The 22024-nt window shown below is 42.5% G+C and overlaps 12 non-coding genes across 12 annotated transcripts; all 12 read left to right on the top strand.

The window, feature by feature from the left end:
* Positions 1–864: 864 nt before the first annotated feature.
* On the top strand, positions 865–950 carry Trnay-gua. The gene is given in 2 exon segments: positions 865–901; positions 915–950. It is a non-coding gene; the product is annotated as a tRNA-Tyr (tRNA).
* Positions 951–1957: 1007 nt separating this feature from the next.
* Trnay-gua lies at positions 1958–2043 on the top strand. Its single transcript is given in 2 exon segments — positions 1958–1994; positions 2008–2043. It is a non-coding gene; the product is annotated as a tRNA-Tyr (tRNA).
* A 2355-nt stretch (positions 2044–4398) lies between these two features.
* Trnay-gua lies at positions 4399–4484 on the top strand. Its single transcript is given in 2 exon segments — positions 4399–4435; positions 4449–4484. It is a non-coding gene; the product is annotated as a tRNA-Tyr (tRNA).
* A 1256-nt stretch (positions 4485–5740) lies between these two features.
* Positions 5741–5826, top strand: Trnay-gua. Its single transcript is given in 2 exon segments — positions 5741–5777; positions 5791–5826. It is a non-coding gene; the product is annotated as a tRNA-Tyr (tRNA).
* Positions 5827–7851: 2025 nt separating this feature from the next.
* Positions 7852–7937, top strand: Trnay-gua. The gene is given in 2 exon segments: positions 7852–7888; positions 7902–7937. It is a non-coding gene; the product is annotated as a tRNA-Tyr (tRNA).
* Positions 7938–12559: 4622 nt separating this feature from the next.
* Trnay-gua lies at positions 12560–12645 on the top strand. Its single transcript is given in 2 exon segments — positions 12560–12596; positions 12610–12645. It is a non-coding gene; the product is annotated as a tRNA-Tyr (tRNA).
* A 67-nt stretch (positions 12646–12712) lies between these two features.
* Trnay-gua lies at positions 12713–12798 on the top strand. The gene is given in 2 exon segments: positions 12713–12749; positions 12763–12798. It is a non-coding gene; the product is annotated as a tRNA-Tyr (tRNA).
* Positions 12799–13614: 816 nt separating this feature from the next.
* Trnay-gua lies at positions 13615–13700 on the top strand. Its single transcript is given in 2 exon segments — positions 13615–13651; positions 13665–13700. It is a non-coding gene; the product is annotated as a tRNA-Tyr (tRNA).
* A 1008-nt stretch (positions 13701–14708) lies between these two features.
* Trnay-gua lies at positions 14709–14794 on the top strand. Its single transcript is given in 2 exon segments — positions 14709–14745; positions 14759–14794. It is a non-coding gene; the product is annotated as a tRNA-Tyr (tRNA).
* A 744-nt stretch (positions 14795–15538) lies between these two features.
* Positions 15539–15624, top strand: Trnay-gua. Its single transcript is given in 2 exon segments — positions 15539–15575; positions 15589–15624. It is a non-coding gene; the product is annotated as a tRNA-Tyr (tRNA).
* Positions 15625–17532: 1908 nt separating this feature from the next.
* On the top strand, positions 17533–17618 carry Trnay-gua. Its single transcript is given in 2 exon segments — positions 17533–17569; positions 17583–17618. It is a non-coding gene; the product is annotated as a tRNA-Tyr (tRNA).
* Positions 17619–18929: 1311 nt separating this feature from the next.
* Positions 18930–19015, top strand: Trnay-gua. The gene is given in 2 exon segments: positions 18930–18966; positions 18980–19015. It is a non-coding gene; the product is annotated as a tRNA-Tyr (tRNA).
* The last annotated feature ends 3009 nt before the right edge of the window (positions 19016–22024 follow it).

Here is a 22024-nt window from a genome sequence, read left to right as displayed (position 1 = left end):
GGGGGCTGTAGATTTATATTTGTGATCCGAAGGTTGCTGGTTTGAATCCGGCTCGAAAAATGTTTTTAGGTGTCTTGCTGTATATTTTGGGCAAGGTTACGTTGATTGTCCTTTCCATGTACATCCATCCTTCGATAGCTCAGTTTTGTAGAGCGGGGGGCTGTAGATTTATAATTGTGATCCCTAGGTCGCTGGTTCGAATCCGGCTCGAAGGATTTTTTACGTTCACTGCTGTTTATTTTGGGCAAGGTTACGTTGATTGTCCTTTCCATGTACATCTATCCTTTGATAGCTCAATTGGTAGAGCGGGGGACTGTAGATTTATAATTGTGATCCCTAGGTCGCTGGTTCGAATCCGGCTCGAAGAATTTTTTTAAATGCACTGCTTTTTTATTTTGGGCAAGGTCACGTTGATTGTCCTTTCAATGTACATCCATCCTTCGAAAGCTCAGTTGGTAGAGCGGGGGACTGTAGATTTATAATTGTGATCCCTAGGTCGATGGTTCGAATCCGGCTCGAAGTATTTTTTTACGTGCACTGCTGTTTATTATGGGCAAGGTTACACGGAATGTCCTTTCCTTGGAGACTGTAAATATATAATTGTGATCCGAAGGTTGCTGGTTTGAATCTGGCTCGAACAAAGTTTTTAGGTGCCTTGCTGTTTATTTTGGGCAAGGTTACGTTGATTGTCCTTTCCATGTACATCCATCCTTCGATAGCTCAGTTTTGTAGAGCGGGGGACTGTAGATTTATAATTGTGATCCCTAGGTGGCTGGTTCGAATCCGGCTCGAAAAATTTTTTTACGTTCATTGCTGTTTATTTTGGGCAAGGTTACGTTGATTGTCCTTTTAATGTACATCCATCCTTCGATAGCTCAGTTGGTAGAGCGGGGGACTGTAGATTTATAACTGTGATCCCTAGGTCGCTGGTTCGAATCCGGCTCGAAGGATTCTTTTACGTGCACTTCTGCTTATTTTGGGCAAGGTTACATGGAATGGAGACTGTAGATTTATAACTGTGATCCCTAGGTCACTGGTTCGAATACGGCTCGAAGCATTTTTATTACGTTCACTGCTGTTTATTTTAGTCAAGGTTTTGTCGATTGTCCTTTCCATTTACATCCATCATGCGATAGCTCAGTTGATAGAGCGGTTGACTGTAGATTTATAATTGTGATCCCTAGATGCTGGGTCGAATCCGGCTCGAAGAATTTATTTACGTGAGTTGCTGTTTATTTTGGACAGATTACATGGAATGTCCTTTTCTTGGAGACTGTAGATGTATAACTGTGATCCCTAAATCGTTGGTTCGAATCCTGCTCGAAGAAATTTTTTTAGGTGCACTGCTTTTTTTATTTTGGGTAAGATTACGTTGATTGTCCTTTTAATGTACATCCATCCTTCGATAGCTCAGTTGGTAGAGCGGAGGACTGTAGATTTATAATTGGGATCTCTAGGTCGCTGGTTCGAATCCTGCTCGAAGGATTTTTTTACGTGCAATACTGTTTATTTTGGGCAAGTTTACATTAATTGTCCTTTCCACGTACATCCATCCTTCGATAGCACAGTTGGTAGAGCGGGTGACTGTAGATTTATAATTGTGATCCCTAGGTCGCTGGTTCGAATCCGGCTCGAAGGATTTTTTTATATTCACTGCTGTTTATTTTGGGCAAGGTTACGTTGATTGTTCCTTCCATGTACATCCATCATGCGATAGCTCAGTTGGTAGAGCGGGGTGCTGTAGATTTACAATTGTGATCCCTCATTCGCTGGTTCGAATCCGGCTCAAAGGATGTTTTATACATGCGCTTTACGTCGGGCAATGTTACATGGAATTTTATTTTCTTGGAGACTGATCCTAGGTTGCTGGTTCGAATCCGGCTCGAATAATTTTTTACGTTCACTGCTGTTTATTTTGGTCAAGGTTACGTTGATTGCCCTTTCAATGCTCATCCATCCTTCGATAGCTCAGTTGGTAGAGCGGGGGACTGTAGATTTATAACTGTGATCCCTAGGTCGCTGGTTCGAATCCGGCTCGAAGGATTGTTTTACGTGCACTTCTGTTTATTTTGGGCAAGGTTACATGAAATGTCCTTTCCTTGGAGACTGTAGATTTATGACTGGGATCTCTAGGTCGATGGTTAAAATCCGGCTTGAAGGATTTTTTATGTGCACTGCTGTTTATTTTGGTCAAGGTTACGTTGATTGCCCTTTCAATGCTCATCCATCCTTCGATAGCTCAGTTGGTAGAGCGGGGGACTGTAGATTTATAACTGTGATCCCTAGGTCGCTGGTTCGAATCCGGCTCAAAGTATTGTTTTACGTGCACTGCTGTTTATTTTGGGCAAGGTTACATGAAATGTCCTTTCCTTTGAGACTGTAGATTTATGACTGGGATCTCTAGGTCGCTGGTTAAAATCCGGCTTGAAGGATTTTTTATGTGCACTGCTGTTTATTTTGGGCAAGGTTACGTTGATTGTCCTTTCCATGTACATCCATCCTTCGATAGCTCAGTTTTGTAGAGCGGGGGACTGTAGATTTATAATTGTGATCCCTAGGTGGCTGGTTCGAATCCGGCTCGAAGTATTTTTTTACGTTCACTGCTGTTTATTTTGGGCAAGGTTACGTTGATTGTCCTTTCCATGTACATCCATCCTTCGATAGCTCAGTTGGTGGAGCGGGAGACTGTAGATTTATAACTGTGATCCCTATGTCGCTGGTTCGAATACGGCTCGAAGGATTCTTTTACGTGCACTGCTGCTTATTTTGGGCAAGGTTACATGGAATGTCCTTTCCTTGGAGACTGTAGATTTATAACTGTGATCCCTAGGTCACTGGTTCGAATACGGCTCGAAGCATTTTTATTAGGTTTCACTGCTGTTTATTTTAGTCAAGGTTTTGTCGATTGTCCTTTCCATTTACATCCATCATGCGATAGCTCAGTTGGTAGAGCGGGGGACTGTAGATTTATAATTGTGATCCCTAGATGCTGGGTCGAATCCGGCTCGAAGAATTTTTTTACGTGAGTTGCTGTTTATTTTGGACAGATTACATGGAATGTCCTTTTCTTGGAGACTGTAGATGTATAACTGTGATCCCTAAATCGTTGGTTCGAATCCTGCTCGAAGAAATTTTTTTAGGTGCACTGCTTTTTTTATTTTGGGTAAGATTACGTTGATTGTCCTTTTAATGTACATCCATCCTTCGATAGCTCAGTTGGTAGAGCGGAGGACTGTAGATTTATAATTGGGATCTCTAGGTCGCTGGTTCGAATCCTGCTCGAAGGATTTTTTTACGTGCAATACTGTTTATTTTGGGCAAGTTTACATTAATTGTCCTTTCCACGTACATCCATCCTTCGATAGCACAGTTGGTAAAGCGGGGGACTGTAGATTTATAATTGTGATCCCAAGGTCGCTGGTTCGAATCCGGCTCGAAGGATTTTTTTATGCTCACTGCTGTTTATTTTGGGCAAGGTTACGTTGATTGTTCCTTTTATGTACATCCATCATGCGATAGCTCAGTTTGTAGAGCGGGGGACTGTAGATTTATAATTGTGATCCCTAAATCGCTGGTTTGAATCCGGCTCGAAATTTTTTTTAGGTGCACTGCTTTTTTATTTTGGCCAAGTTTACGTTGATTGTCCTTTTAATATACATCCATCCTTCGATAGCTCAATTGGTAGAGCGGGGGACTGTAGATTTATAATTGTGATCCCTAGGTCGCTGGTTCGAATCCGGCTCGAAGTATTTTTTTACGTGCACTGCTGTTTATTATGGGCAAGGTTACATGAAATGTCCTTTCCTTGGAGACTGTAGATTTATGACTGTGATCTCTAGGTCGCTGGTTAAAATCCTACTTGAAGAATTTTTTATTTGCACTGCTGTTTATTTTGGTCAAGGTTACGTTGACTGTCCTTTCCATGGACATCCATCCTTCGATAGCTCAGTTGGTAGAACGGGGGACTGTAGATTTATAATTGTGATCCCTTGGTCGCTAGTTCGAATCCGGCTCGAACAACGTTTTTAGGTGCCTTGCTGTTTATTTTGGGCAAGGTTACGTTGATTGTCCTTTCCATGTACATCCATCCTTCGATAGCTCAGTTTTGTAGAGCGGGGGACTGTAGATTTATAATTGTGATCCCTAGGTCGCTGGTTCGAATCTGGCTCGAAGTATTTTTTTACGTTCACTGCTGTTTATTTTGGTCAAGGTTACGTTGATTGCCCTTTCAATGCTCATCCAACCTTCGATAGCTCAGTTTTGTTGAGCGGGGGACTGTAGATTTATAATTGTGATCCCTAGGTCGCTGGTTCGAATCTGGCTCGAAGTATTTTTTTACGTTCACTGCTGTTTATTTTGGTCAAGGTTACGTTGATTGCCCTTTCAATGCTCATCCAACCTTCGATAGCTCAGTTGGTAGAGCGGGGGACTGTAGATTTATAATTGTGATCCCTAGGTCGCTGGTTCGAATCCGGCTCGAAGAATTTTTTTACGTTCACTGCTGTTTATTTTGGGCAAGGTTACGTTGATTGTCCTTTTAATGTACATCCATCCTTCGATAGCTCAGTTGGTAGAGCGGGGGACTGTAGATTTATAACTGTGATCCCTAGGTCGCTGGTTCGAATCCGACTCGAAGGATTGTTTTACTTGCACTGCTGTTTATTTTGGGCAACGTTACATGAAATGTCCTTTCCTTGGAGACTGTAGATTTATGACTGGGATCTCTAGGTCGCTGGTTAAAATCCGGCTTGAAGGATTTTTTATGTGCACTGCTGTTTATTTTGGTCAAGGTTACGTTGATTGTCCTTTCCATGGACATCCATCCTTCGATAGCTCAGTTGGTAGAACGGGGGACTGTAGATTTATAATTGTGATCCCTTGGTCGCTGGTTCGAATCCGTCTCCAAGGATTTTGTTACGTGCACTGCTGTTTATTTTAGGGAAGGTTACATGGAATATCCTTTCCTTGGAGACTTTAGATTTATTTCGGGCAAGGTTACGTTGATTGTCCTTTCAATGTATATCCATCCTTCGATAGCCCAGTTGGTAGAGCGGGGGGCTGTAGATTTATATTTGTGATCCGAAGGTTGCTGGTTTGAATCCGGCTCGAAAAATGTTTTTAGGTGTCTTGCTGTATATTTTGGTCAAGGTTACGTTGATTGTCCTTTCCATTTACATCCATCCTTCGATAGCTCAGTTTTGTAGAGCGGGGGGCTGTAGATTTATAATTGTGATCCCTAGGTCGCTGGTTCGAATCCGGCTCGAAGGATTTTTTACGTTCACTGCTGTTTATTTTGGGCAAGGTTACGTTAATTGTCCTTTCCATGTACATCCATCCTTCGATAGCTCAATTGGTAGAGCGGGGGACTGTAGATTTATAATTGTGATCCCTAGGTCGCTGGTTCGAATCCGGCTCGAAGAATTTTTTTAAATGCACTGCTTTTTTATTTTGGGCAAGGTCACGTTGATTGTCCTTTCAATGTACATCCATCCTTCGATAGCTCAGTTGGTAGAGCGGGGGGCTGTAGATTTACAATTGTGATCCCTCATTCGCTGGTTCGAATCCGGCTCAAAGGATGTTTTATACATGCGCTTTACGTCGGGCAATGTTACATGGAATTTCATTTTCTTGGAGACTGATCCTAGGTTGCTGGTTCGAATCCGGCTCGAATAATTTTTTACGTTCACTGCTGTTTATTTTGGTCAAGGTTACGTTGATTGCCCTTTCAATGCTCATCCATCCTTCGATAGCTCAGTTGGTAGAGCGGGGGACTGTAGATTTATAACTGTGATCCCTAGGTCGCTGGTTCGAATCCGGCTCGAAGGATTGTTTTACGTGCACTGCTGTTTATTTTGGGCAAGGTTACATGAAATGTCCTTTCCTTGGAGACTGTAGATTTATGACTGGGATCTCTAGGTCGATGGTTAAAATCCGGCTTGAAGGATTTTTTATGTGCACTGCTGTTTATTTTGGGCAAGGTTACGTTGATTGTCCTTTCCAGGTACATCCACCCTTCGATAGCTCAGTTTTGTAGAGCGGGGGACTGTAGATTTATAATTGTGATCCCTAGGTGGCTGGTTCGAATCCGGCTCGAAGTATTTTTTTACGTTCACTGCTGTTTATTTTGGGCAAGGTTACGTTGATTGTCCTTTTCATGTACATCCATCCTTCGATAGCTCAGTTGGTGGAGCGAAGGACTGTAGATTTATAACTGTGATCCCTATGTCGCTGGTTCGAATACGGCTCGAAGGATTCTTTTACGTGCACTGCTGCTTATTTTGGGCAAGGTTACATGGAATGTCCTTTCCTTGGAGACTGTAGATTTATAACTGTGATCCCTAGGTCACTGGTTCGAATACGGCTCGAAGCATTTTTATTACGTTCACTGCTGTTTATTTTAGTGAAGGTTTTGTCGATTGTCCTTTCCATTTACATCCATCATGCGATAGCTCAGTTGGTAGAGCGGGGGACTGTAGATTTATAATTGTGATCCCTAGATGCTGGGTCGAATCCGGCTCGAAGAATTTTTTTACGTGAGTTGCTGTTTATTTTGGACAGATTACATGGAATGTCCTTTTCTTGGAGACTGTAGATGTATAACTGTGATCCCTAAATCGTTGGTTCGAATCCTGCTCGAAGAAATTTTTTTAGGTGCACTGCTTTTTTTAATTTGGGTAAGATTACGTTGATTGTCCTTTTAATGTACATCCATCCTGCGATAGCTCAGTTGGTAGAGCGGAGGACTGTAGATTTATAATTGGGATCTCTAGGTCGCTGGTTCGAATCCTGCTCGAAGGATTTTTTTACGTGCAATACTGTTTATTTTGGGCAAGTTTACATTAATTGTCCTTTCCACGTACATCCATCCTTAGATAGCACAGTTGGTAAAGCGGGGGACTGTAGATTTATAATTGTGATCTCAAGGTCGCTGGTTCGAATCCGGCTCGAAGGATTTTTTTATGCTCACTGCTGTTTATTTTGGGCAAGGTTACGTTGATTGTTCTTTCCATGTACATCCATCATGCTATAGCTCAGTTGGTAGAGCGGGGGACTGTAGATTTATAATTGTGATCCCTAAATCGCTGGTTCGAATCCGGCTCGAAATTTTTTTTTAGGTGCACTGCTTTTTTATTTTGGCCAAGTTTACGTTGATTGTCCTTTCAATATACATCCATCCTTCGATAGCTCAATTAGTAGAGCAAGGGACTGTAGATTTATAATTGTGATCCCTAGGTCGCTGGTTCGAATCCGGCTCGAAGTATTTTTTTACGTGCACTGCTGTTTATTATGGGCAAGGTTACATGAAATGTCCTTTCCTTGGAGACTGTAGATTTATGACTGTGATCTCTAGGTCGCTGGTTAAAATCCGGCTTGAAGGATTTTTTATTTGCACTGCTGTTTATTTTGGTCAAGGTTACGTTGATTGTCCTTTCCATGGTCATCCATCCTTCGATAGCTCAGTTGGTAGAACGGGGGACTGTAGATTTATAATTGTCATCCCTTGGTCGCTGGTTGGAATCCGGCTCGAAGACTTTTTTTAAATGCACTGCTTTTTTATTTTGGGCAAAGTCACGTTGATTGTCCTTTCAATGTACATCCATCCTTCGATAGCTCAGTTGGTAGAGCGGGGGGCTGTAGATTTACAATTGTGATCCCTCATTCGCTGGTTCAAATCCGGCTCAAAGGATGTTTTATACATGCGCTTTACGTTGGGCAATGTTACATGGAATTTCATTTTCTTGGAGACTGATTCTAGGTTGCTGGTTCGAATCCGGCTCGAAGAATTTGTTACGTTTACTGATGTTTATTTTGCTCAAGGTTACGTTGATTGCCCTTTCAATGCTCATCCATCCTTCGATAGCTCAGTTGGTAGAGCGGGGGACTGTAGATTTATAATTGTGATCCCTAGGTCGCTGGTTCGAATCCGGCTCGAAGGATTTTTTTACGTGCACTGCTGTTTATTTTGGGCAAGGTTACATGAAATGTCCTTTCCTTGGAGACTGTAGATTTATGACTGTGATCTCTATCTCGCTGGTTAAAATCCGGCTTGAAGGATTTTTTATGTGCACTGCTGTTTATTTTGGTCAAGGTTACGTTGATTGTCCTTTCCATGGACATCCATCCTTCGATAGCTCAGTTGGTAGAACGGGGGACTGTAGATTTATAATTGTGATCCCTTGGTCGCTGGTTCGAATCCGTCTCCAAGGATTTTGTTACGTGCACTGCTGTTTATTTTAGGGAAGGTTACATGGAATGTCCTTTCCTTGGAGACTATAGATTTATTTTGGGCAAGGTTACGTTGATTGTCCTTTCAATGCATATCCATCCTTCGATAGCCCAGTTGGTAGAGCGGGGGGCTGTAGATTTATAATTGTGATCCGAAGTTTGCTGGTTTGAATCCGGCTCGAAAAATGTTTTTAAGTGCCTTGCTGTTTATTTTGGGCAAGGTTACGTTTAATGTCCTTTCCATGTACATCCATCCTTCGATAGCTCAGTTTTGTATAGCGGGGGGCTGTAGATTTATAATTGTGATCCCTAGGTCGGTGGTTCGAATCCGGCTCGAAGGATGTTTTACGTTCACTGCTGTTTATTTTGGGCAAGGTTACGTTGATTGTCCTTTCCATGTACATCCATCCTTCGATAGCTCAATTGGTAGAGCGGGGGACTGTAGATTTATAATTGTGATCCCTAGGTCGCTGGTTCGAATCCGGCTCGAAGTATTTTTTTACGTGCACTGCTGTTTATTATGGGCAAGGTTACATGGAATGTCCTTTCCTTGGATACTGTAGATATATAATTGTGATCCGAAGGTTGCTGGTTTGAATCCTGCTCGAACAATGTTTTTAGGTGCCTTGCTGTTTATTTTGGGCAAGGTTACGTTGATTGTCCTTTCCATGTACATCCATCCTTCGATAGCTCAGTTTTGTAGAGCGGGGGACTGTAGATTTATAATTGTGATCCCTAGGTCGCTGGTTCGAATCCGGCTCGAAGTATTTTTTTACGTTCACTGCTGTTTATTTTGGTCAAGGTTACGTTGATTGCCCTTTCAATGCTCATCCAACCTTCGATAGCTCAGTTTTGTAGAGCGGGGGACTGTAGATTTATAATTGTGATCCCTAGGTCGCTGGTTCGAATCTGGCTCGAAGTATTTTTTTACGTTCACTGCTGTTTATTTTGGTCAAGGTTACGTTGATTGCCCTTTCAATGCTCATCCAACCTTCGATAGCTCAGTTGGTAGAGCGGGGGACTGTAGATTTATAATTGTGATCCCTAGGTCGCTGGTTCGAAACCGGCTCGAAAAATTTTTTTACGTTCACTGCTGTTTATTTTGGGCAAGGTTACGTTGATTGTCCTTTTAATGTACATCCATCCTTCGATAGCTCAGTTGGTAGAGCGGGGGACTGTAGATTTATAACTGTGATCATTAGGTCGCTGGTTCGAATCCGGCTCGAAGGATTGTTTTACGTGCACTGCTGTTTATTTTGGGCAAGGTTACATGAAATGTCCTTTCCTTGGAGACTGTAGATTTATGACTGGGATCTCTAGGTCGCTGGTTAAAATCCGGCTTGAAGGATGTTTCACGTTCACTGCTGTTTATTTTGGTCAAGGTTACGTTGATTGTCCTTTCCATGTACATCCATCCTTCGATAGCTCAATTAGTAGAGCGGGGGACTGTAGATTTATAATTGTGATCCCTAGGTCGCTGGTTCGAATCCGGCTCGAAGTATTTTTTTACGTGCACTGCTGTTTATTATGGGCAAGGTTACATGGAATGTCCTTTCCTTGGAGACTGTAGATATATAATTGTGATCCGAAGGTTGCTGGTTTGAATCCGGCTCGAACAATGTTTTTAGGTTCCTTGCTGTTTATTTTGGGCAAGGTTACGTTGATTGTCCTTTCCATGTACATCCATCCTTCGATAGCTCAGTTTTGTAGAGCGGGGGACTGTAGATTTATAATTGTGATCCCTAGGTCGCTGGTTCGAATCCGGCTCGAAGTATTTTTTTACGTTCACTGCTGTTTATTTTGGGCAAGGTTACGTTGATTGTCCTTTCCATGTACATCCATCCTTCGATAGCTCAGTTGGTGGAGCGGGGGACTGTAGATTTATAACTGTGATCCCTAGGTCGCTGGTTCGAATACGGCTCGAAGGATTCTTTTACGTGCACTTCTGCTTATTTTGGGCAAGGTTACATGGAATGTCCTTTCCTTGGAGACTGTAGATTTATAACTGTGATCTCTAGGTCACTGGTTCGAATACGGCTCGAAGCATTTTTATTACGTTCACTGCTGTTTATTTTAGTCAAGGTTTTGTCGATTGTCCTTTCCATTTACATCCATCATGCGATAGCTCAGTTGGTAGAGCGGGGGACTGTAGATTTATAATTGTGATCTCTAGGTCGCTGGTTAAAATCCGGCTTGAAGGATTTTTTATGTGCACTGCTGTTTATTTTGGTCAAGGTTACGTTGATTGTCCTTTCCATGGACATCCATCCTTCGATAGCTCAGTTGGTAGAACGGGGGACTGTAGATTTATAATTGTGATCCCTTTGTCGCTGGTTCGAATCCGTCTCCAAGGATTTTGTTACGTGCACTGCTGTTTATTGTAGGGAAGGTTAAATGGAATGTCCTTTCCTTGGAGACTATAGATTTATTTTGGGCAAGGTTACGTTGATTGTCCTTTCAATGCATATCCATCCTTCGATAGCCCAGTTGGTAGAGCAGGGGGCTGTAGATTTATAATTGTGATCCGAAGTTTGCTGGTTTGAATCCGGCTCGAAAAATGTTTTTAAGTGCCTTGCTGTTTATTTTGGGCAAGGTTACGTTTAATGTCCTTTCCATGTACATCCATCCTTCGATAGCTCAGTTTTGTAGAGCGGGGGGCTGTAGATTTATAATTGTGATCCCTAGGTCGCTGGTTCGAATCCGGCTCGAAGGATGTTTTACGTTCACTGATGTTTATTTTGGGCAAGGTTACGTTGATTGTCCTTTCCATGTACATCCAGCCTTCGATAGCTCAATTGGTAGAGCGGGGGACTGTAGATTTATAATTGTGATCCCTAGGTCGCTGGTTCGAATCCGGCTCGAAGTATTTTTTTACGTGCACTGCTGTTTATTATGGGCAAGGTTACATGGAATGTCCTTTCCTTGGAGACTGTAGATATATAATTGTGATCCGAAGGTTGCTGGTTTTAATCCGGCTCGAACAATGTTTTTAGGTGCCTTGCTGTTTATTTTGGGCAAGGTTACGTTGATTGTCCTTTCCATGTACATCCATCCTTCGATAGCTCAGTTTTGTAGAGCGGGGGACTGTAGATTTATAATTGTGATCCCTAGGTCGCTGGTTCTAATCCGGCTCGAAGTATTTTTTTACGTGCACTGCTGTTTATTATGGGCAAGGTTACATGGAATGTCCTTTCCTTGGAGACTGTAGATATATAATTGTGATCCGAAGGTTGCTGGTTTGAATCCGGCTCGAACAATGTTTTTAGGTTCCTTGCTGTTTATTTTGGGCAAGGTTACGTTGATTGTCCTTTCCATGTACATCCATCCTTCGATAGCTCAGTTTTGTAGAGCGGGGGACTGTAGATTTATAACTGTGATCCCTAGGTCGCTGGTTAGAATCTGGCTCGAAGTATTTTTTTACGTTCACTGCTGTTTATTTTGGTCAAGGTTACGTTGATTGCCCTTTCAATGCTCATCCAACCTTCGATAGCTCAGTTGGTAGAGCGGGGGACTGTAGATTTATAATTGTGATCCCTAGGTCGCTGGTTCGAATCCGGCTCGAAAAATTTTTTTACGTTCACTGCTGTTTATTTTGGGCAAGGTTACATGAAATGTCCTTTCCTTGGAGACTGTAGATTTATGACTGGGATCTCTAGGTGGCTGGTTAAAATCCGGCTTGAAGGATGTTTTACGTTCACTGCTGTTTATTTTGGTCAAGGTTACGTTGATTGTCCTTTCCATGTACATCCATCCTTCGATAGCTCAATTGGTAGAGCGGGGGACTGTAGATTTATAATTGTGATCCCTAGGTCGCTGGTTCTAATCCGGCTCGAAGTATTTTTTTACGTGCACTGCTGTTTATTATGGGCAAGGTTACATGGAATGTCCTTTCCTTGGAGACTGTAGATATATAATTGTGATCCGAAGGTTGCTGGTTTGAATCCGGCTCGAACAATGTTTTTAGGTTCCTTGCTGTTTATTTTGGGCAAGGTTACGTTGATTGTCCTTTCCATGTACATCCATCCTTCGATAGCTCAGTTTTGTAGAGCGGGGGACTGTAGATTTATAATTGTGATCCCTAGGTCGCTGGTTCGAATCCGGCTCGAAGTATTTTTTTACGTTCACTGCTGTTTATTTTGGTCAAGGTTACTTTGATTGCCCTTTCAATGCTCATCCAACCTTCGATAGCTCAGTTTTGTAGAGCGGGGGACTGTAGATTGATAATTGTGATCCCTAGGTTGCTGGTTCGAATCTGGCTCGAAGTATTTTTTTACGTTCACTGCTGTTTATTTTGGTCAAGGTTACGTTGATTGCCCTTTCAATGCTCATCCAACCTTCGATAGCTCAGTTGGTAGAGCGGGGGACTGTAGATTTATAATTGTGATCCCTAGGTCGCTGGTTCGAATCCGGCTCGAAGAATTTTTTACGTTCACTGCTGTTTATTTTGGGCAAGGTTACGTTGATTGTCCTTTTAATGTACATCCATCCTTCGATAGCTCAGTTGGTAGAGCGGGGGACTGTAGATTTTTAACTGTGATCCCTAGGTCGCTGGTTCGAATCCGGCTCGAAGGATTGTTTTACGTGCACTGCTGTTTATTTTGTGCAAGGTTACATGAAATGTCCTTTCCTTGGAGACTGTAGATTTATGACTGGGATCTCTAGGTCGCTGGTTAAAATCCGGCTTGAAGGATTTTTTATCTGCACTGCTGTTTATTTTGGTCAAGGTTACGTTGATTGTCCTTTCCATGGACATCCATCCTTCGATAGCTCAGTTGGTAGAACGGGGGACTGTAGATTTATAATTGTGATCCCTTGGTCGCTGGTTCGAATCCGTCTCCAAGGATTTTGTTACGTGCACTGCTGTTTATTTTAGGGAAGGTTACATGGAATGTCCTTTGCTTGGAGACTTTAGATTTATTTTGGGCAATGTTACGTTGATTGTCCTTTCCATGTACATCCATCCTTCGATAGCTCAATTGGTAGAGCGGGGGACTGTAGATTTATAATTGTGATCCCTAGGTCGATGGTTCGAATCCGGCTCGAAGTATTTTTTTACGTGCACTGCTGTTTATTATGGGCAAGGTTACACGGAATGTCCTTTCCTTGGAGACTGTAAATATATAATTGTGATCCGAAGGTTGCTGGTTTGAATCTGGCTCGAACAAAGTTTTTAGGTGCCTTGCTGTTTATTTTGGGCAAGGTTACGTTGATTGTCCTTTCCATGTACATCCATCCTTCGATAGCTCAGTTTTGTAGAGCGGGGGACTGTAGATTTATAATTGTGATCCCTAGGTGGCTGGTTCGAATCCGGCTCGAAAAATTTTTTTACGTTCATTGCTGTTTATTTTGGGCAAGGTTACGTTGATTGTCCTTTTAATGTACATCCATCCTTCGATAGCTCAGTTGGTAGAGCGGGGGACTGTAGATTTATAACTGTGATCCCTAGGTCGCTGGTTCGAATCCGGCTCGAAGGATTCTTTTACGTGCACTTCTGCTTATTTTGGGCAAGGTTACATGGAATGGAGACTGTAGATTTATAACTGTGATCCCTAGGTCACTGGTTCGAATACGGCTCGAAGCATTTTTATTACGTTCACTGCTGTTTATTTTAGTCAAGGTTTTGTCGATTGTCCTTTCCATTTACATCCATCATGCGATAGCTCAGTTGATAGAGCGGTTGACTGTAGATTTATAATTGTGATCCCTAGATGCTGGGTCGAATCCGGCTCGAAGAATTTATTTACGTGAGTTGCTGTTTATTTTGGACAGATTACATGGAATGTCCTTTTCTTGGAGACTGTAGATGTATAACTGTGATCCCTAAATCGTTGGTTCGAATCCTGCTCGAAGAAATTTTTTTAGGTGCACTGCTTTTTTTATTTTGGGTAAGATTACGTTGATTGTCCTTTTAATGTACATCCATCCTTCGATAGCTCAGTTGGTAGAGCGGAGGACTGTAGATTTATAATTGGGATCTCTAGGTCGCTGGTTCGAATCCTGCTCGAAGGATTTTTTTACGTGCAATACTGTTTATTTTGGGCAAGTTTACATTAATTGTCCTTTCCACGTACATCCATCCTTCGATAGCACAGTTGGTAGAGCGGGTGACTGTAGATTTATAATTGTGATCCCTAGGTCGCTGGTTCGAATCCGGCTCGAAGGATTTTTTTATATTCACTGCTGTTTATTTTGGGCAAGGTTACGTTGATTGTTCCTTCCATGTACATCCATCATGCGATAGCTCAGTTGGTAGAGCGGGGTGCTGTAGATTTACAATTGTGATCCCTCATTCGCTGGTTCGAATCCGGCTCAAAGGATGTTTTATACATGCGCTTTACGTTGGGCAATGTTACATGGAATTTCATTTTCTTGGAGACTGATCCTAGGTTGCTGGTTCGAATCCGGCTCGAATAATTTTTTTACGTTCACTGCTGTTTATTTTGGTCAAGGTTACGTTGATTGCCCTTTCAATGCTCATCCATCCTTCGATAGCTCAGTTGGTAGAGCGGGGGACTGTAGATTTATAACTGTGATCCCTAGGTCGCTGGTTCGAATCCGGCTCGAAGGATTGTTTTACGTGCACTGCTGTTTATTTTGGGCAAGGTTACATGAAATGTCCTTTCCTTGGAGACTGTAGATTTATGACTGGGATCTCTAGGTCGCTGGTTAAAATCCGGCTTGAAGGATTTTTTATGTGCACTGCTGTTTATTTTGGTCAAGGTTACGTTGATTGTCCTTTTAATGTACATCCATCCTTCGATAGCTCAGTTGGTAGAGCGGAGGACTGTACATTTATAATTGGGATCTCTAGGTCGCTGGTTCGAATCCTGCTCGAAGGATTTTTTTACGTGCAATACTGTTTATTTTGGGCAAGTTTACATTAATTGTCCTTTCCACGTACATCCATCCTTCGATAGCACAGTTGGTAGAGCGGGTGACTGTAGATTTATAATTGTGATCCCTAGGTCGCTGGTTCGAATCCGGCTCGAAGGATTTTTTTATATTCACTGCTGTTTATTTTGGGCAAGGTTACGTTGATTGTTCCTTCCATGTACATCCATCATGCGATAGCTCAGTTGGTAGAGCGGGGTGCTGTAGATTTACAATTGTGATCCCTCATTCGCTGGTTCGAATCCGGCTCAAAGGATGTTTTATACATGCGCTTTACGTTGGGCAATGTTACATGGAATTTCATTTTCTTGGAGACTGATCCTAGGTTGCTGGTTCGAATCCGGCTCGAATAATTTTTTTACGTTCACTGCTGTTTATTTTGGTCAAGGTTACGTTGATTGCCCTTTCAATGCTCATCCATCCTTCGATAGCTCAGTTGGTAGAGCGGGGGACTGTAGATTTATAACTGTGATCCCTAGGTCGCTGGTTCGAATCCGGCTCGAAGGATTGTTTTACGTGCACTGCTGTTTATTTTGGGCAAGGTTACATGAAATGTCTTTTCCTTGGAGACTGTAGATTTATGACTGGGATCTCTAGGTCGCTGGTTAAAATCCGGCTTGAAGAATTTTTTATGTGCACTGCTGTTTATTTTGGTCAAGGTTACGTTGATTGTCCTTTCCATGGACATCCATCCTTCGATAGCTCAGTTGGTAGAACGGGGGACTGTAGATTTATAATTGTGATCCCTTGGTCGCTGGTTCGAATCCGTCTCCAAGGATTTTGTTACGTGCACTGCTGTTTATTTTAGGGAAGGTTACATGGAAGGTCCTTTCCTTGGAGACTATAGATTTATTTTGGGCAAGGTTACGTTGATTGTCCTTTCCACGTACATCCATCCTTCGATAGCACAGTTGGTAGAGCGGAGGACTGTAGATTTATAATTGTGATCCCCAGGTCGCTGGTTCGAATCCGGCTCGAAGGATTTTTTTATGTTCACTGCTGTTTATTTTGGGCAAGGTTACGTTGATTGTTCCTTCCATGTACATCCATCATGCGATAGCTCAGTTGGTAGAGCGGGGGACTGTAGATTTATAATTGTGATCCCTAAATCGCTGGTTCGAATCCGGCTCGAAATTTTTTTTTAGGTGCACTGCTTTTTTATTTTGGCCAAGTTTACGTTGATTGTCCTTTCAATATACATCCATCCTTCGATAGCTCAATTGGTAGAGCGGGGGACTGTAGATTTATAATTGTGATCCCTAGGTCGCTCGTTCGAATCCGGCTCGAAGTATTTTTTTGCGTGCACTGCTGTTTATTATGGGCAAGGTTACATGAAATGTCCTTTCCTTGGAGACTGTAGATTTATGACTGTGATCTCTAGGTCGCTGGTTAAAATCCGGCTTGAAGGATTTTTTATGTGCACTGCTGTTTATTTTGGTCAAGTTTACGTTGATTGTCCTTTCCATGGACATCCATCCTTCGATAGCTCAGTTGGTAGAACGGGGGACTGTAGATTTATAATTGTGATCCCTTGGTCGCTGGTTCGAATCCGTCTCCAAGGATTTCGTTACGTGCACTGCTGTTTATTTTAGGGAAGGTTACATGGAATGTCCTTTCCTTGGAGACTATAGATTTATTTTGGGCAAGGTTACGTTGATTGTCCTTTCAATGCATATCCATCCTTCGATAGAAGAGTTGGTAGAGCGGGGGGCTGTAGATTTATAATTGTGATCCGAAGTTTGCTGGTTTGAATCCGGCTCGAACAATGTTTTTAGGTGCCTTGCTGTTTATTTTGGGCAAGGTTACGTTTAATGTCCTTTCCATGTACATCCATCCTTCGATAGCTCAGTTTTGTAGAGCGGGGGGCTGTAGATTTATAATTGTGATCCCTAGGTCGGTGGTTCGAATCCGGCTCGAAGGATGTTTTACGTTCACTGCTGTTTATTTTGGGCAAGGTTACGTTGATTGTCCTTTCCATGTTCATCCATCCTTCGATAGCTCAATTGGTAGAGCGGGGGACTGTAGATTTATAATTGTGATCCCTAGGTCGCTGGTTCGAATCCGGCTCGAAGTATTTTTTTACGTGCAATGCTGTTTATTATGGGCAAGGTTACATGGAATGTCCTTTCCTTGGAGACTGTAGATATATAATTGTGATCCGAAGGTTGCTGGTTTGTATCCGGCTCGAACAATGTTTTTAGGTGCATTGCTGTTTATTTTGGGCAAGGTTACGTTGATTGTCCTTTCCATGTACATCCAACCTTCGATAGCTCAGTTTTGTAGAGCGGGGGACTGTATATTTATAATTGTGACCACTAGGTGGCTGGTTCGAATCCGGCTCGAAAGATTTTTTTACGTTCACTGCTGTTTATTTTGGGCAAGGTTACGTTGATTGTCCTTTTAATGTACATCCATCCTTCGATAGCTCAGTTGGTAGAGCGGGGGACTGTAGATTTATAACTGTGATCCCTAGGTCGCTGGTTCGAATCCGGCTCGAAGGATTGTTTTACGTGCACTGCTGTTTATTTTGGGCAAGGTTACATGAAATGTCCTTTCCTTGGAGACTGTAGATTTATAACTGGGATCTCTAGGTCGCTGGTTAAAATCCGGCTTTAAGGATTTTTTATGTGCACTGCTGTTTATTTTGGGCAAGGTTACGTTGATTGTCCTTTCCATGTACATCCATCCTTCGATAGCTCAGTTTTGTAGAGCGGGGGACTGTAGATTTATAATTGTGATCCCTAGGTCGCTGGTTCGAATCCGGCTCGAAGTATTTTTTTACGTTCACTGCTGTTTATTTTGGGCAAGGTTACGTTGATTGTCCTTTCCATGTACGTCCATCCTTCGATAGCTCAGTTGGTGGAGCGGGGGACTGTAGATTTATAACTGTGATCCCTAGGTCGCTGGTTCGAATACGGCACGAAGGATTCTTTTACGTGCACTTCTGCTTATTTTGGGCAAGGTTACATGGAATGTCCTTTCCTTGGAGACTGTAGATTTATAACTGTGATCCCTAGGTCACTGGTTCGAATACGGCTCGAAGCATTTTTATTACGTTCACTGCTGTTTATTTTAGTCAAGGTTTTGTCGATTGTCCTTTCCATTTACATCCATCATGCGATAGCTCAGTTGGTAGAGCGGGGGACTGTAGATTTATAATTGTGATCCCTAGATGCTGGGTCGAATCCGGCTAGAAGAATTTATTTACGTGAGTTGCTGTTTATTTTGGACAGATTACATGGAATGTCCTTTTCTTGGAGACTGTAGATGTATAACTGTGATCCCTAAATCGTTGGTTCGAATCCTGCTCGAAGAAATTTTTTTAGGTGCACTGCTTTTTTTATTTTGGGTAAGATTACGTTGATTGTCCTTTTAACGTACATTCATCCTTCGATAGCTCAGTTGGTAGAGCGGAGGACTGTAGATTTATAATTGGGATCTCTAGGTCGCTGGTTCGAATCCTGCTCGAAGGATTTTTTACGTGCAATACTGTTTATTTTGGGCAAGTTTACATTAATTGTCCTTTCAATGCTCATCCATCCCTCGATAGCACAGTTGGTAAAGCGGGGGACTGTAGATTTATAATTGTGATCCCTAGGTCGCTGGTTCGAATCCGGCTCGAAGTATTTTTTTACGTGCACTGCTGTTTATTATGGGCAAGGTTACATGGAATGTCCTTTCCTTGGAGACTGTAGATATATAATTGTGATCCGAAGGTTGCTGGTTTTAATCCGGCTCGAACAATGTTTTTAGGTGCCTTGCTGTTTATTTTGGGCAAGGTTACGTTGATTGTCCTTTCAATGTACATCCATCCTTCGATAGCTCAGTTGGTAGAGCGGGGGACTGTAGATTTATAACTGTGATCCCTAGGTCGCTGGTTCGAATCCGGCTCGAAGGATTGTTTTACGTGCACTGCTGTTTAATTTGGGCAAGGTTACATGAAATGTCCTTTCCTTGGAGACTGTAGATTTATGACTGTGATCTCTAGGTCGCTGGTTAAAATCCGGCTTGAAGGATTTTTTTTGTGCACTGCTGTTTATTTTGGTCAAGGTTACGTTGATTGTCCTTTCCATGGACATCCATCCTTCGATAGCTCAGTTGGTAGAACGGGGGACTGTAGATTTATAATTGTGATCCCTTTGTCGCTGGTTCGAATCCGTCTCCAAGGATTTTGTTACGTGCACTGCTGTTTATTGTAGGGAAGGTTACATGGAATGTCCTTTCCTTGGAGACTATAGATTTATTTTGGGCAAGGTTACGTTGATTGTCCTTTCAATGCATATCCATCCTTCGATAGCCTAGTTGGTAGAGCGGGGGGCTGTAGATTTATAATTGTGATCCGAAGTTTGCTGGTTTGAATCCGGCTCGAAAAATGTTTTTAAGTGCCTTGCTGTTTATTTTGGGCAAGGTTACGTTTAATGTCCTTTCCACGTACATCCATCCTTCGATAGCTCAGTTTTGTAGAGCGGGGGCTGTAGATTTATAATTGTGATCCCTAGGTCGCTGGTTCGAATCCGGCTCGAAGGATGTTTTACGTTCACTGATGTTTATTTTGGGCAAGGTTACGTTGATTGTCCTTTCCATGTACATCCATCCTTCGATAGCTCAATTGGTAGAGCGGGGGACTGTAGATTTATAATTGTGATCCCTAGGTCGCTGGTTCGAATCCGGCTCGAAGTATTTTTTTACGTGCACTGCTGTTTATTATGGGCAAGGTTACATGGAATGTCCTTTCCTTGGAGACTGTAGATATATAATTGTGATCCGAAGGTTGCTGGTTTGAATCCGGCTCGAACAAAGTTTTTAGGTGCCTTGCTGTTTATTTTGGGCAAGGTTACGTTGATTGTCCTTTCCATGTACATCCATCCTTCGATAGCTCAGTTTTGTAGAGCGGGGGACTGTAGATTTATAATTGTGATCCCTAGGTGGCTGGTTCGAATCCGGCTCGAAGTATTTTTTTACGTTCACTGCTGTTTATATTGGGCAAGGTTACGTTGATTGTCCTTTCCATGTACATCCATCCTTCGATAGCTCAGTTGGTGGAGCGGGGGACTGTAGATTTATAACTGTGATCCCTAGGTCGCTGGTTCGAATCCGGCTCGAAGAATTTTTTACGTTCACTGCTGTTTATTTTGGGCAAGGTTACGTTGATTGTCCTTTTAATGTACATCCATCCTTCGATAGCTCAGTTGGTAGAGCGGGGGACTGTAGATTTATAACTGTGATCCCTAGGTCACTGGTTCGAATACGGCTCGAAGCATTTTTATTACGTTCACTGCTGTTTATTTTAGTCAAGGTTTTGTCGATTGTCCTTTCCATTTACATCCATCATGCGATAGCTCAGTTGGTAGAGCGGGGGACTGTAGATTTATAATTGTGATCTCTAGGTCGCTGGTTAAAATCCGGCTTGAAGGATTTTTTATGTGCACTGCTGTTTATTTTGGTCAAGGTTACGTTGATTGTCCTTTCCATGGACATCCATCCTTCGATAGCTCAGTTGGTAGAACGGGGGACTGTAGATTTATAATTGTGATCCCTTTGTCGCTGGTTCGAATCCGTCTCCAAGGATTTTGTTACGTGCACTGCTGTTTATTGTAGGGAAGGTTACATGGAATGTCCTTTCCTTGGAGACTATAGATTTATTTTGGGCAAGGTTACGTTGATTGTCCTTTCAATGCATATCCATCCTTCGATAGCCCAGTTGGTAGAGCGGGGGGCTGTAGATTTATAATTGTGATCCGAAGTTTGCTGGTTTGAATCCGGCTCGAAAAATGTTTTTAAGTGCCTTGCTGTTTATTTTGGGCAAGGTTACGTTTAATGTCCTTTCCATGTACATCCATCCTTCGATAGCTCAGTTTTGTAGAGCGGGGGGCTGTAGATTTATAATTGTTATCCCTAGATCGCTGGTTCGAATCCGGCTCGAAGGATGTTTTACGTTCACTGATGTTTATTTTGGGCAAGGTTACGTTGATTGTCCTTTCCATGTACATCCATCCTTCGATAGCTCAATTGGTAGAGCGGGGGACTGTAGATTTATAATTGTGATCCCTAGGTCGCTGGTTCGAATCCGGCTCGAAGTATTTTTTACGTGCACTTCTGTTTATTATGGGCAAGGTTACATGGAATGTCCTTTCCTTGGAGACTGTAGATATATAATTGTGATCCGAAGGTTGCTGGTTTGAATCCGGCTCGAACAATGTTCTTAGGTGCCTTGCTGTTTATTTTGCGCAAGGTTACGTTGATTGTCCTTTCCATGTACATCCATCCTTCGATAGCTCAGTTTTGTAGAGCGGGGGACTGTAGATTTATAATTGTGATCCCTAGGTGGCTGGTTCGAATCCGGCTCGAAGTATTTTTTTACGTTCACTGCTGTTTTTTTTGGGCAAGTTTACGTTGATTGTCCTTTCCATGGACATCCATCCTTCGATAGCTCAGTTGGTAGAACGGGGGACTGTAGATTTATAATTGTGATCCCTTGGTCGCTGGTTCGAATCCGTCTCCAAGGATTTTGTTACTTGCACTGCTGTTTATTTTAGGGAAGGTTACATGGAATGTCCTTTCCTTGGAGACTTTAGATTTATTTTGGGCAAGGTTACGTTGATTGTCCTTTCCATGTACATCCATCCTTCGATAGCTCAATTGGTAGAGCGGGGGACTGTAGATTTATATTTGTGATCCCTAGGTCGATGGTTCGAATCCGGCTCGAAGTATTTTTTTCCGTGCACTGCTGTTTATTATGGGCAAGGTTACATGGAATGTCCTTTCCTTGAAGACTGTAGATATATAATTGTGATCCGAAGGTTGCTGGTTTTAATCCGGCTCGAACAATGTTTTTAGGTGCCTTGCTGTTTATTTTGGGCAAGGTTACGTTGATTGTCCTTTCAATGTACATCCATCCTTCGATAGC

The sequence above is a fragment of the Nematostella vectensis genome, chromosome 3, assembly GCF_932526225.1.
Source record: "Nematostella vectensis chromosome 3, jaNemVect1.1, whole genome shotgun sequence".
Taxonomy (NCBI): domain Eukaryota; kingdom Metazoa; phylum Cnidaria; class Anthozoa; order Actiniaria; family Edwardsiidae; genus Nematostella; species Nematostella vectensis.
The sequence above is the reverse complement of the archived record's forward strand: the minus strand, read 5'-3'. Positions and strand labels throughout refer to the sequence as shown.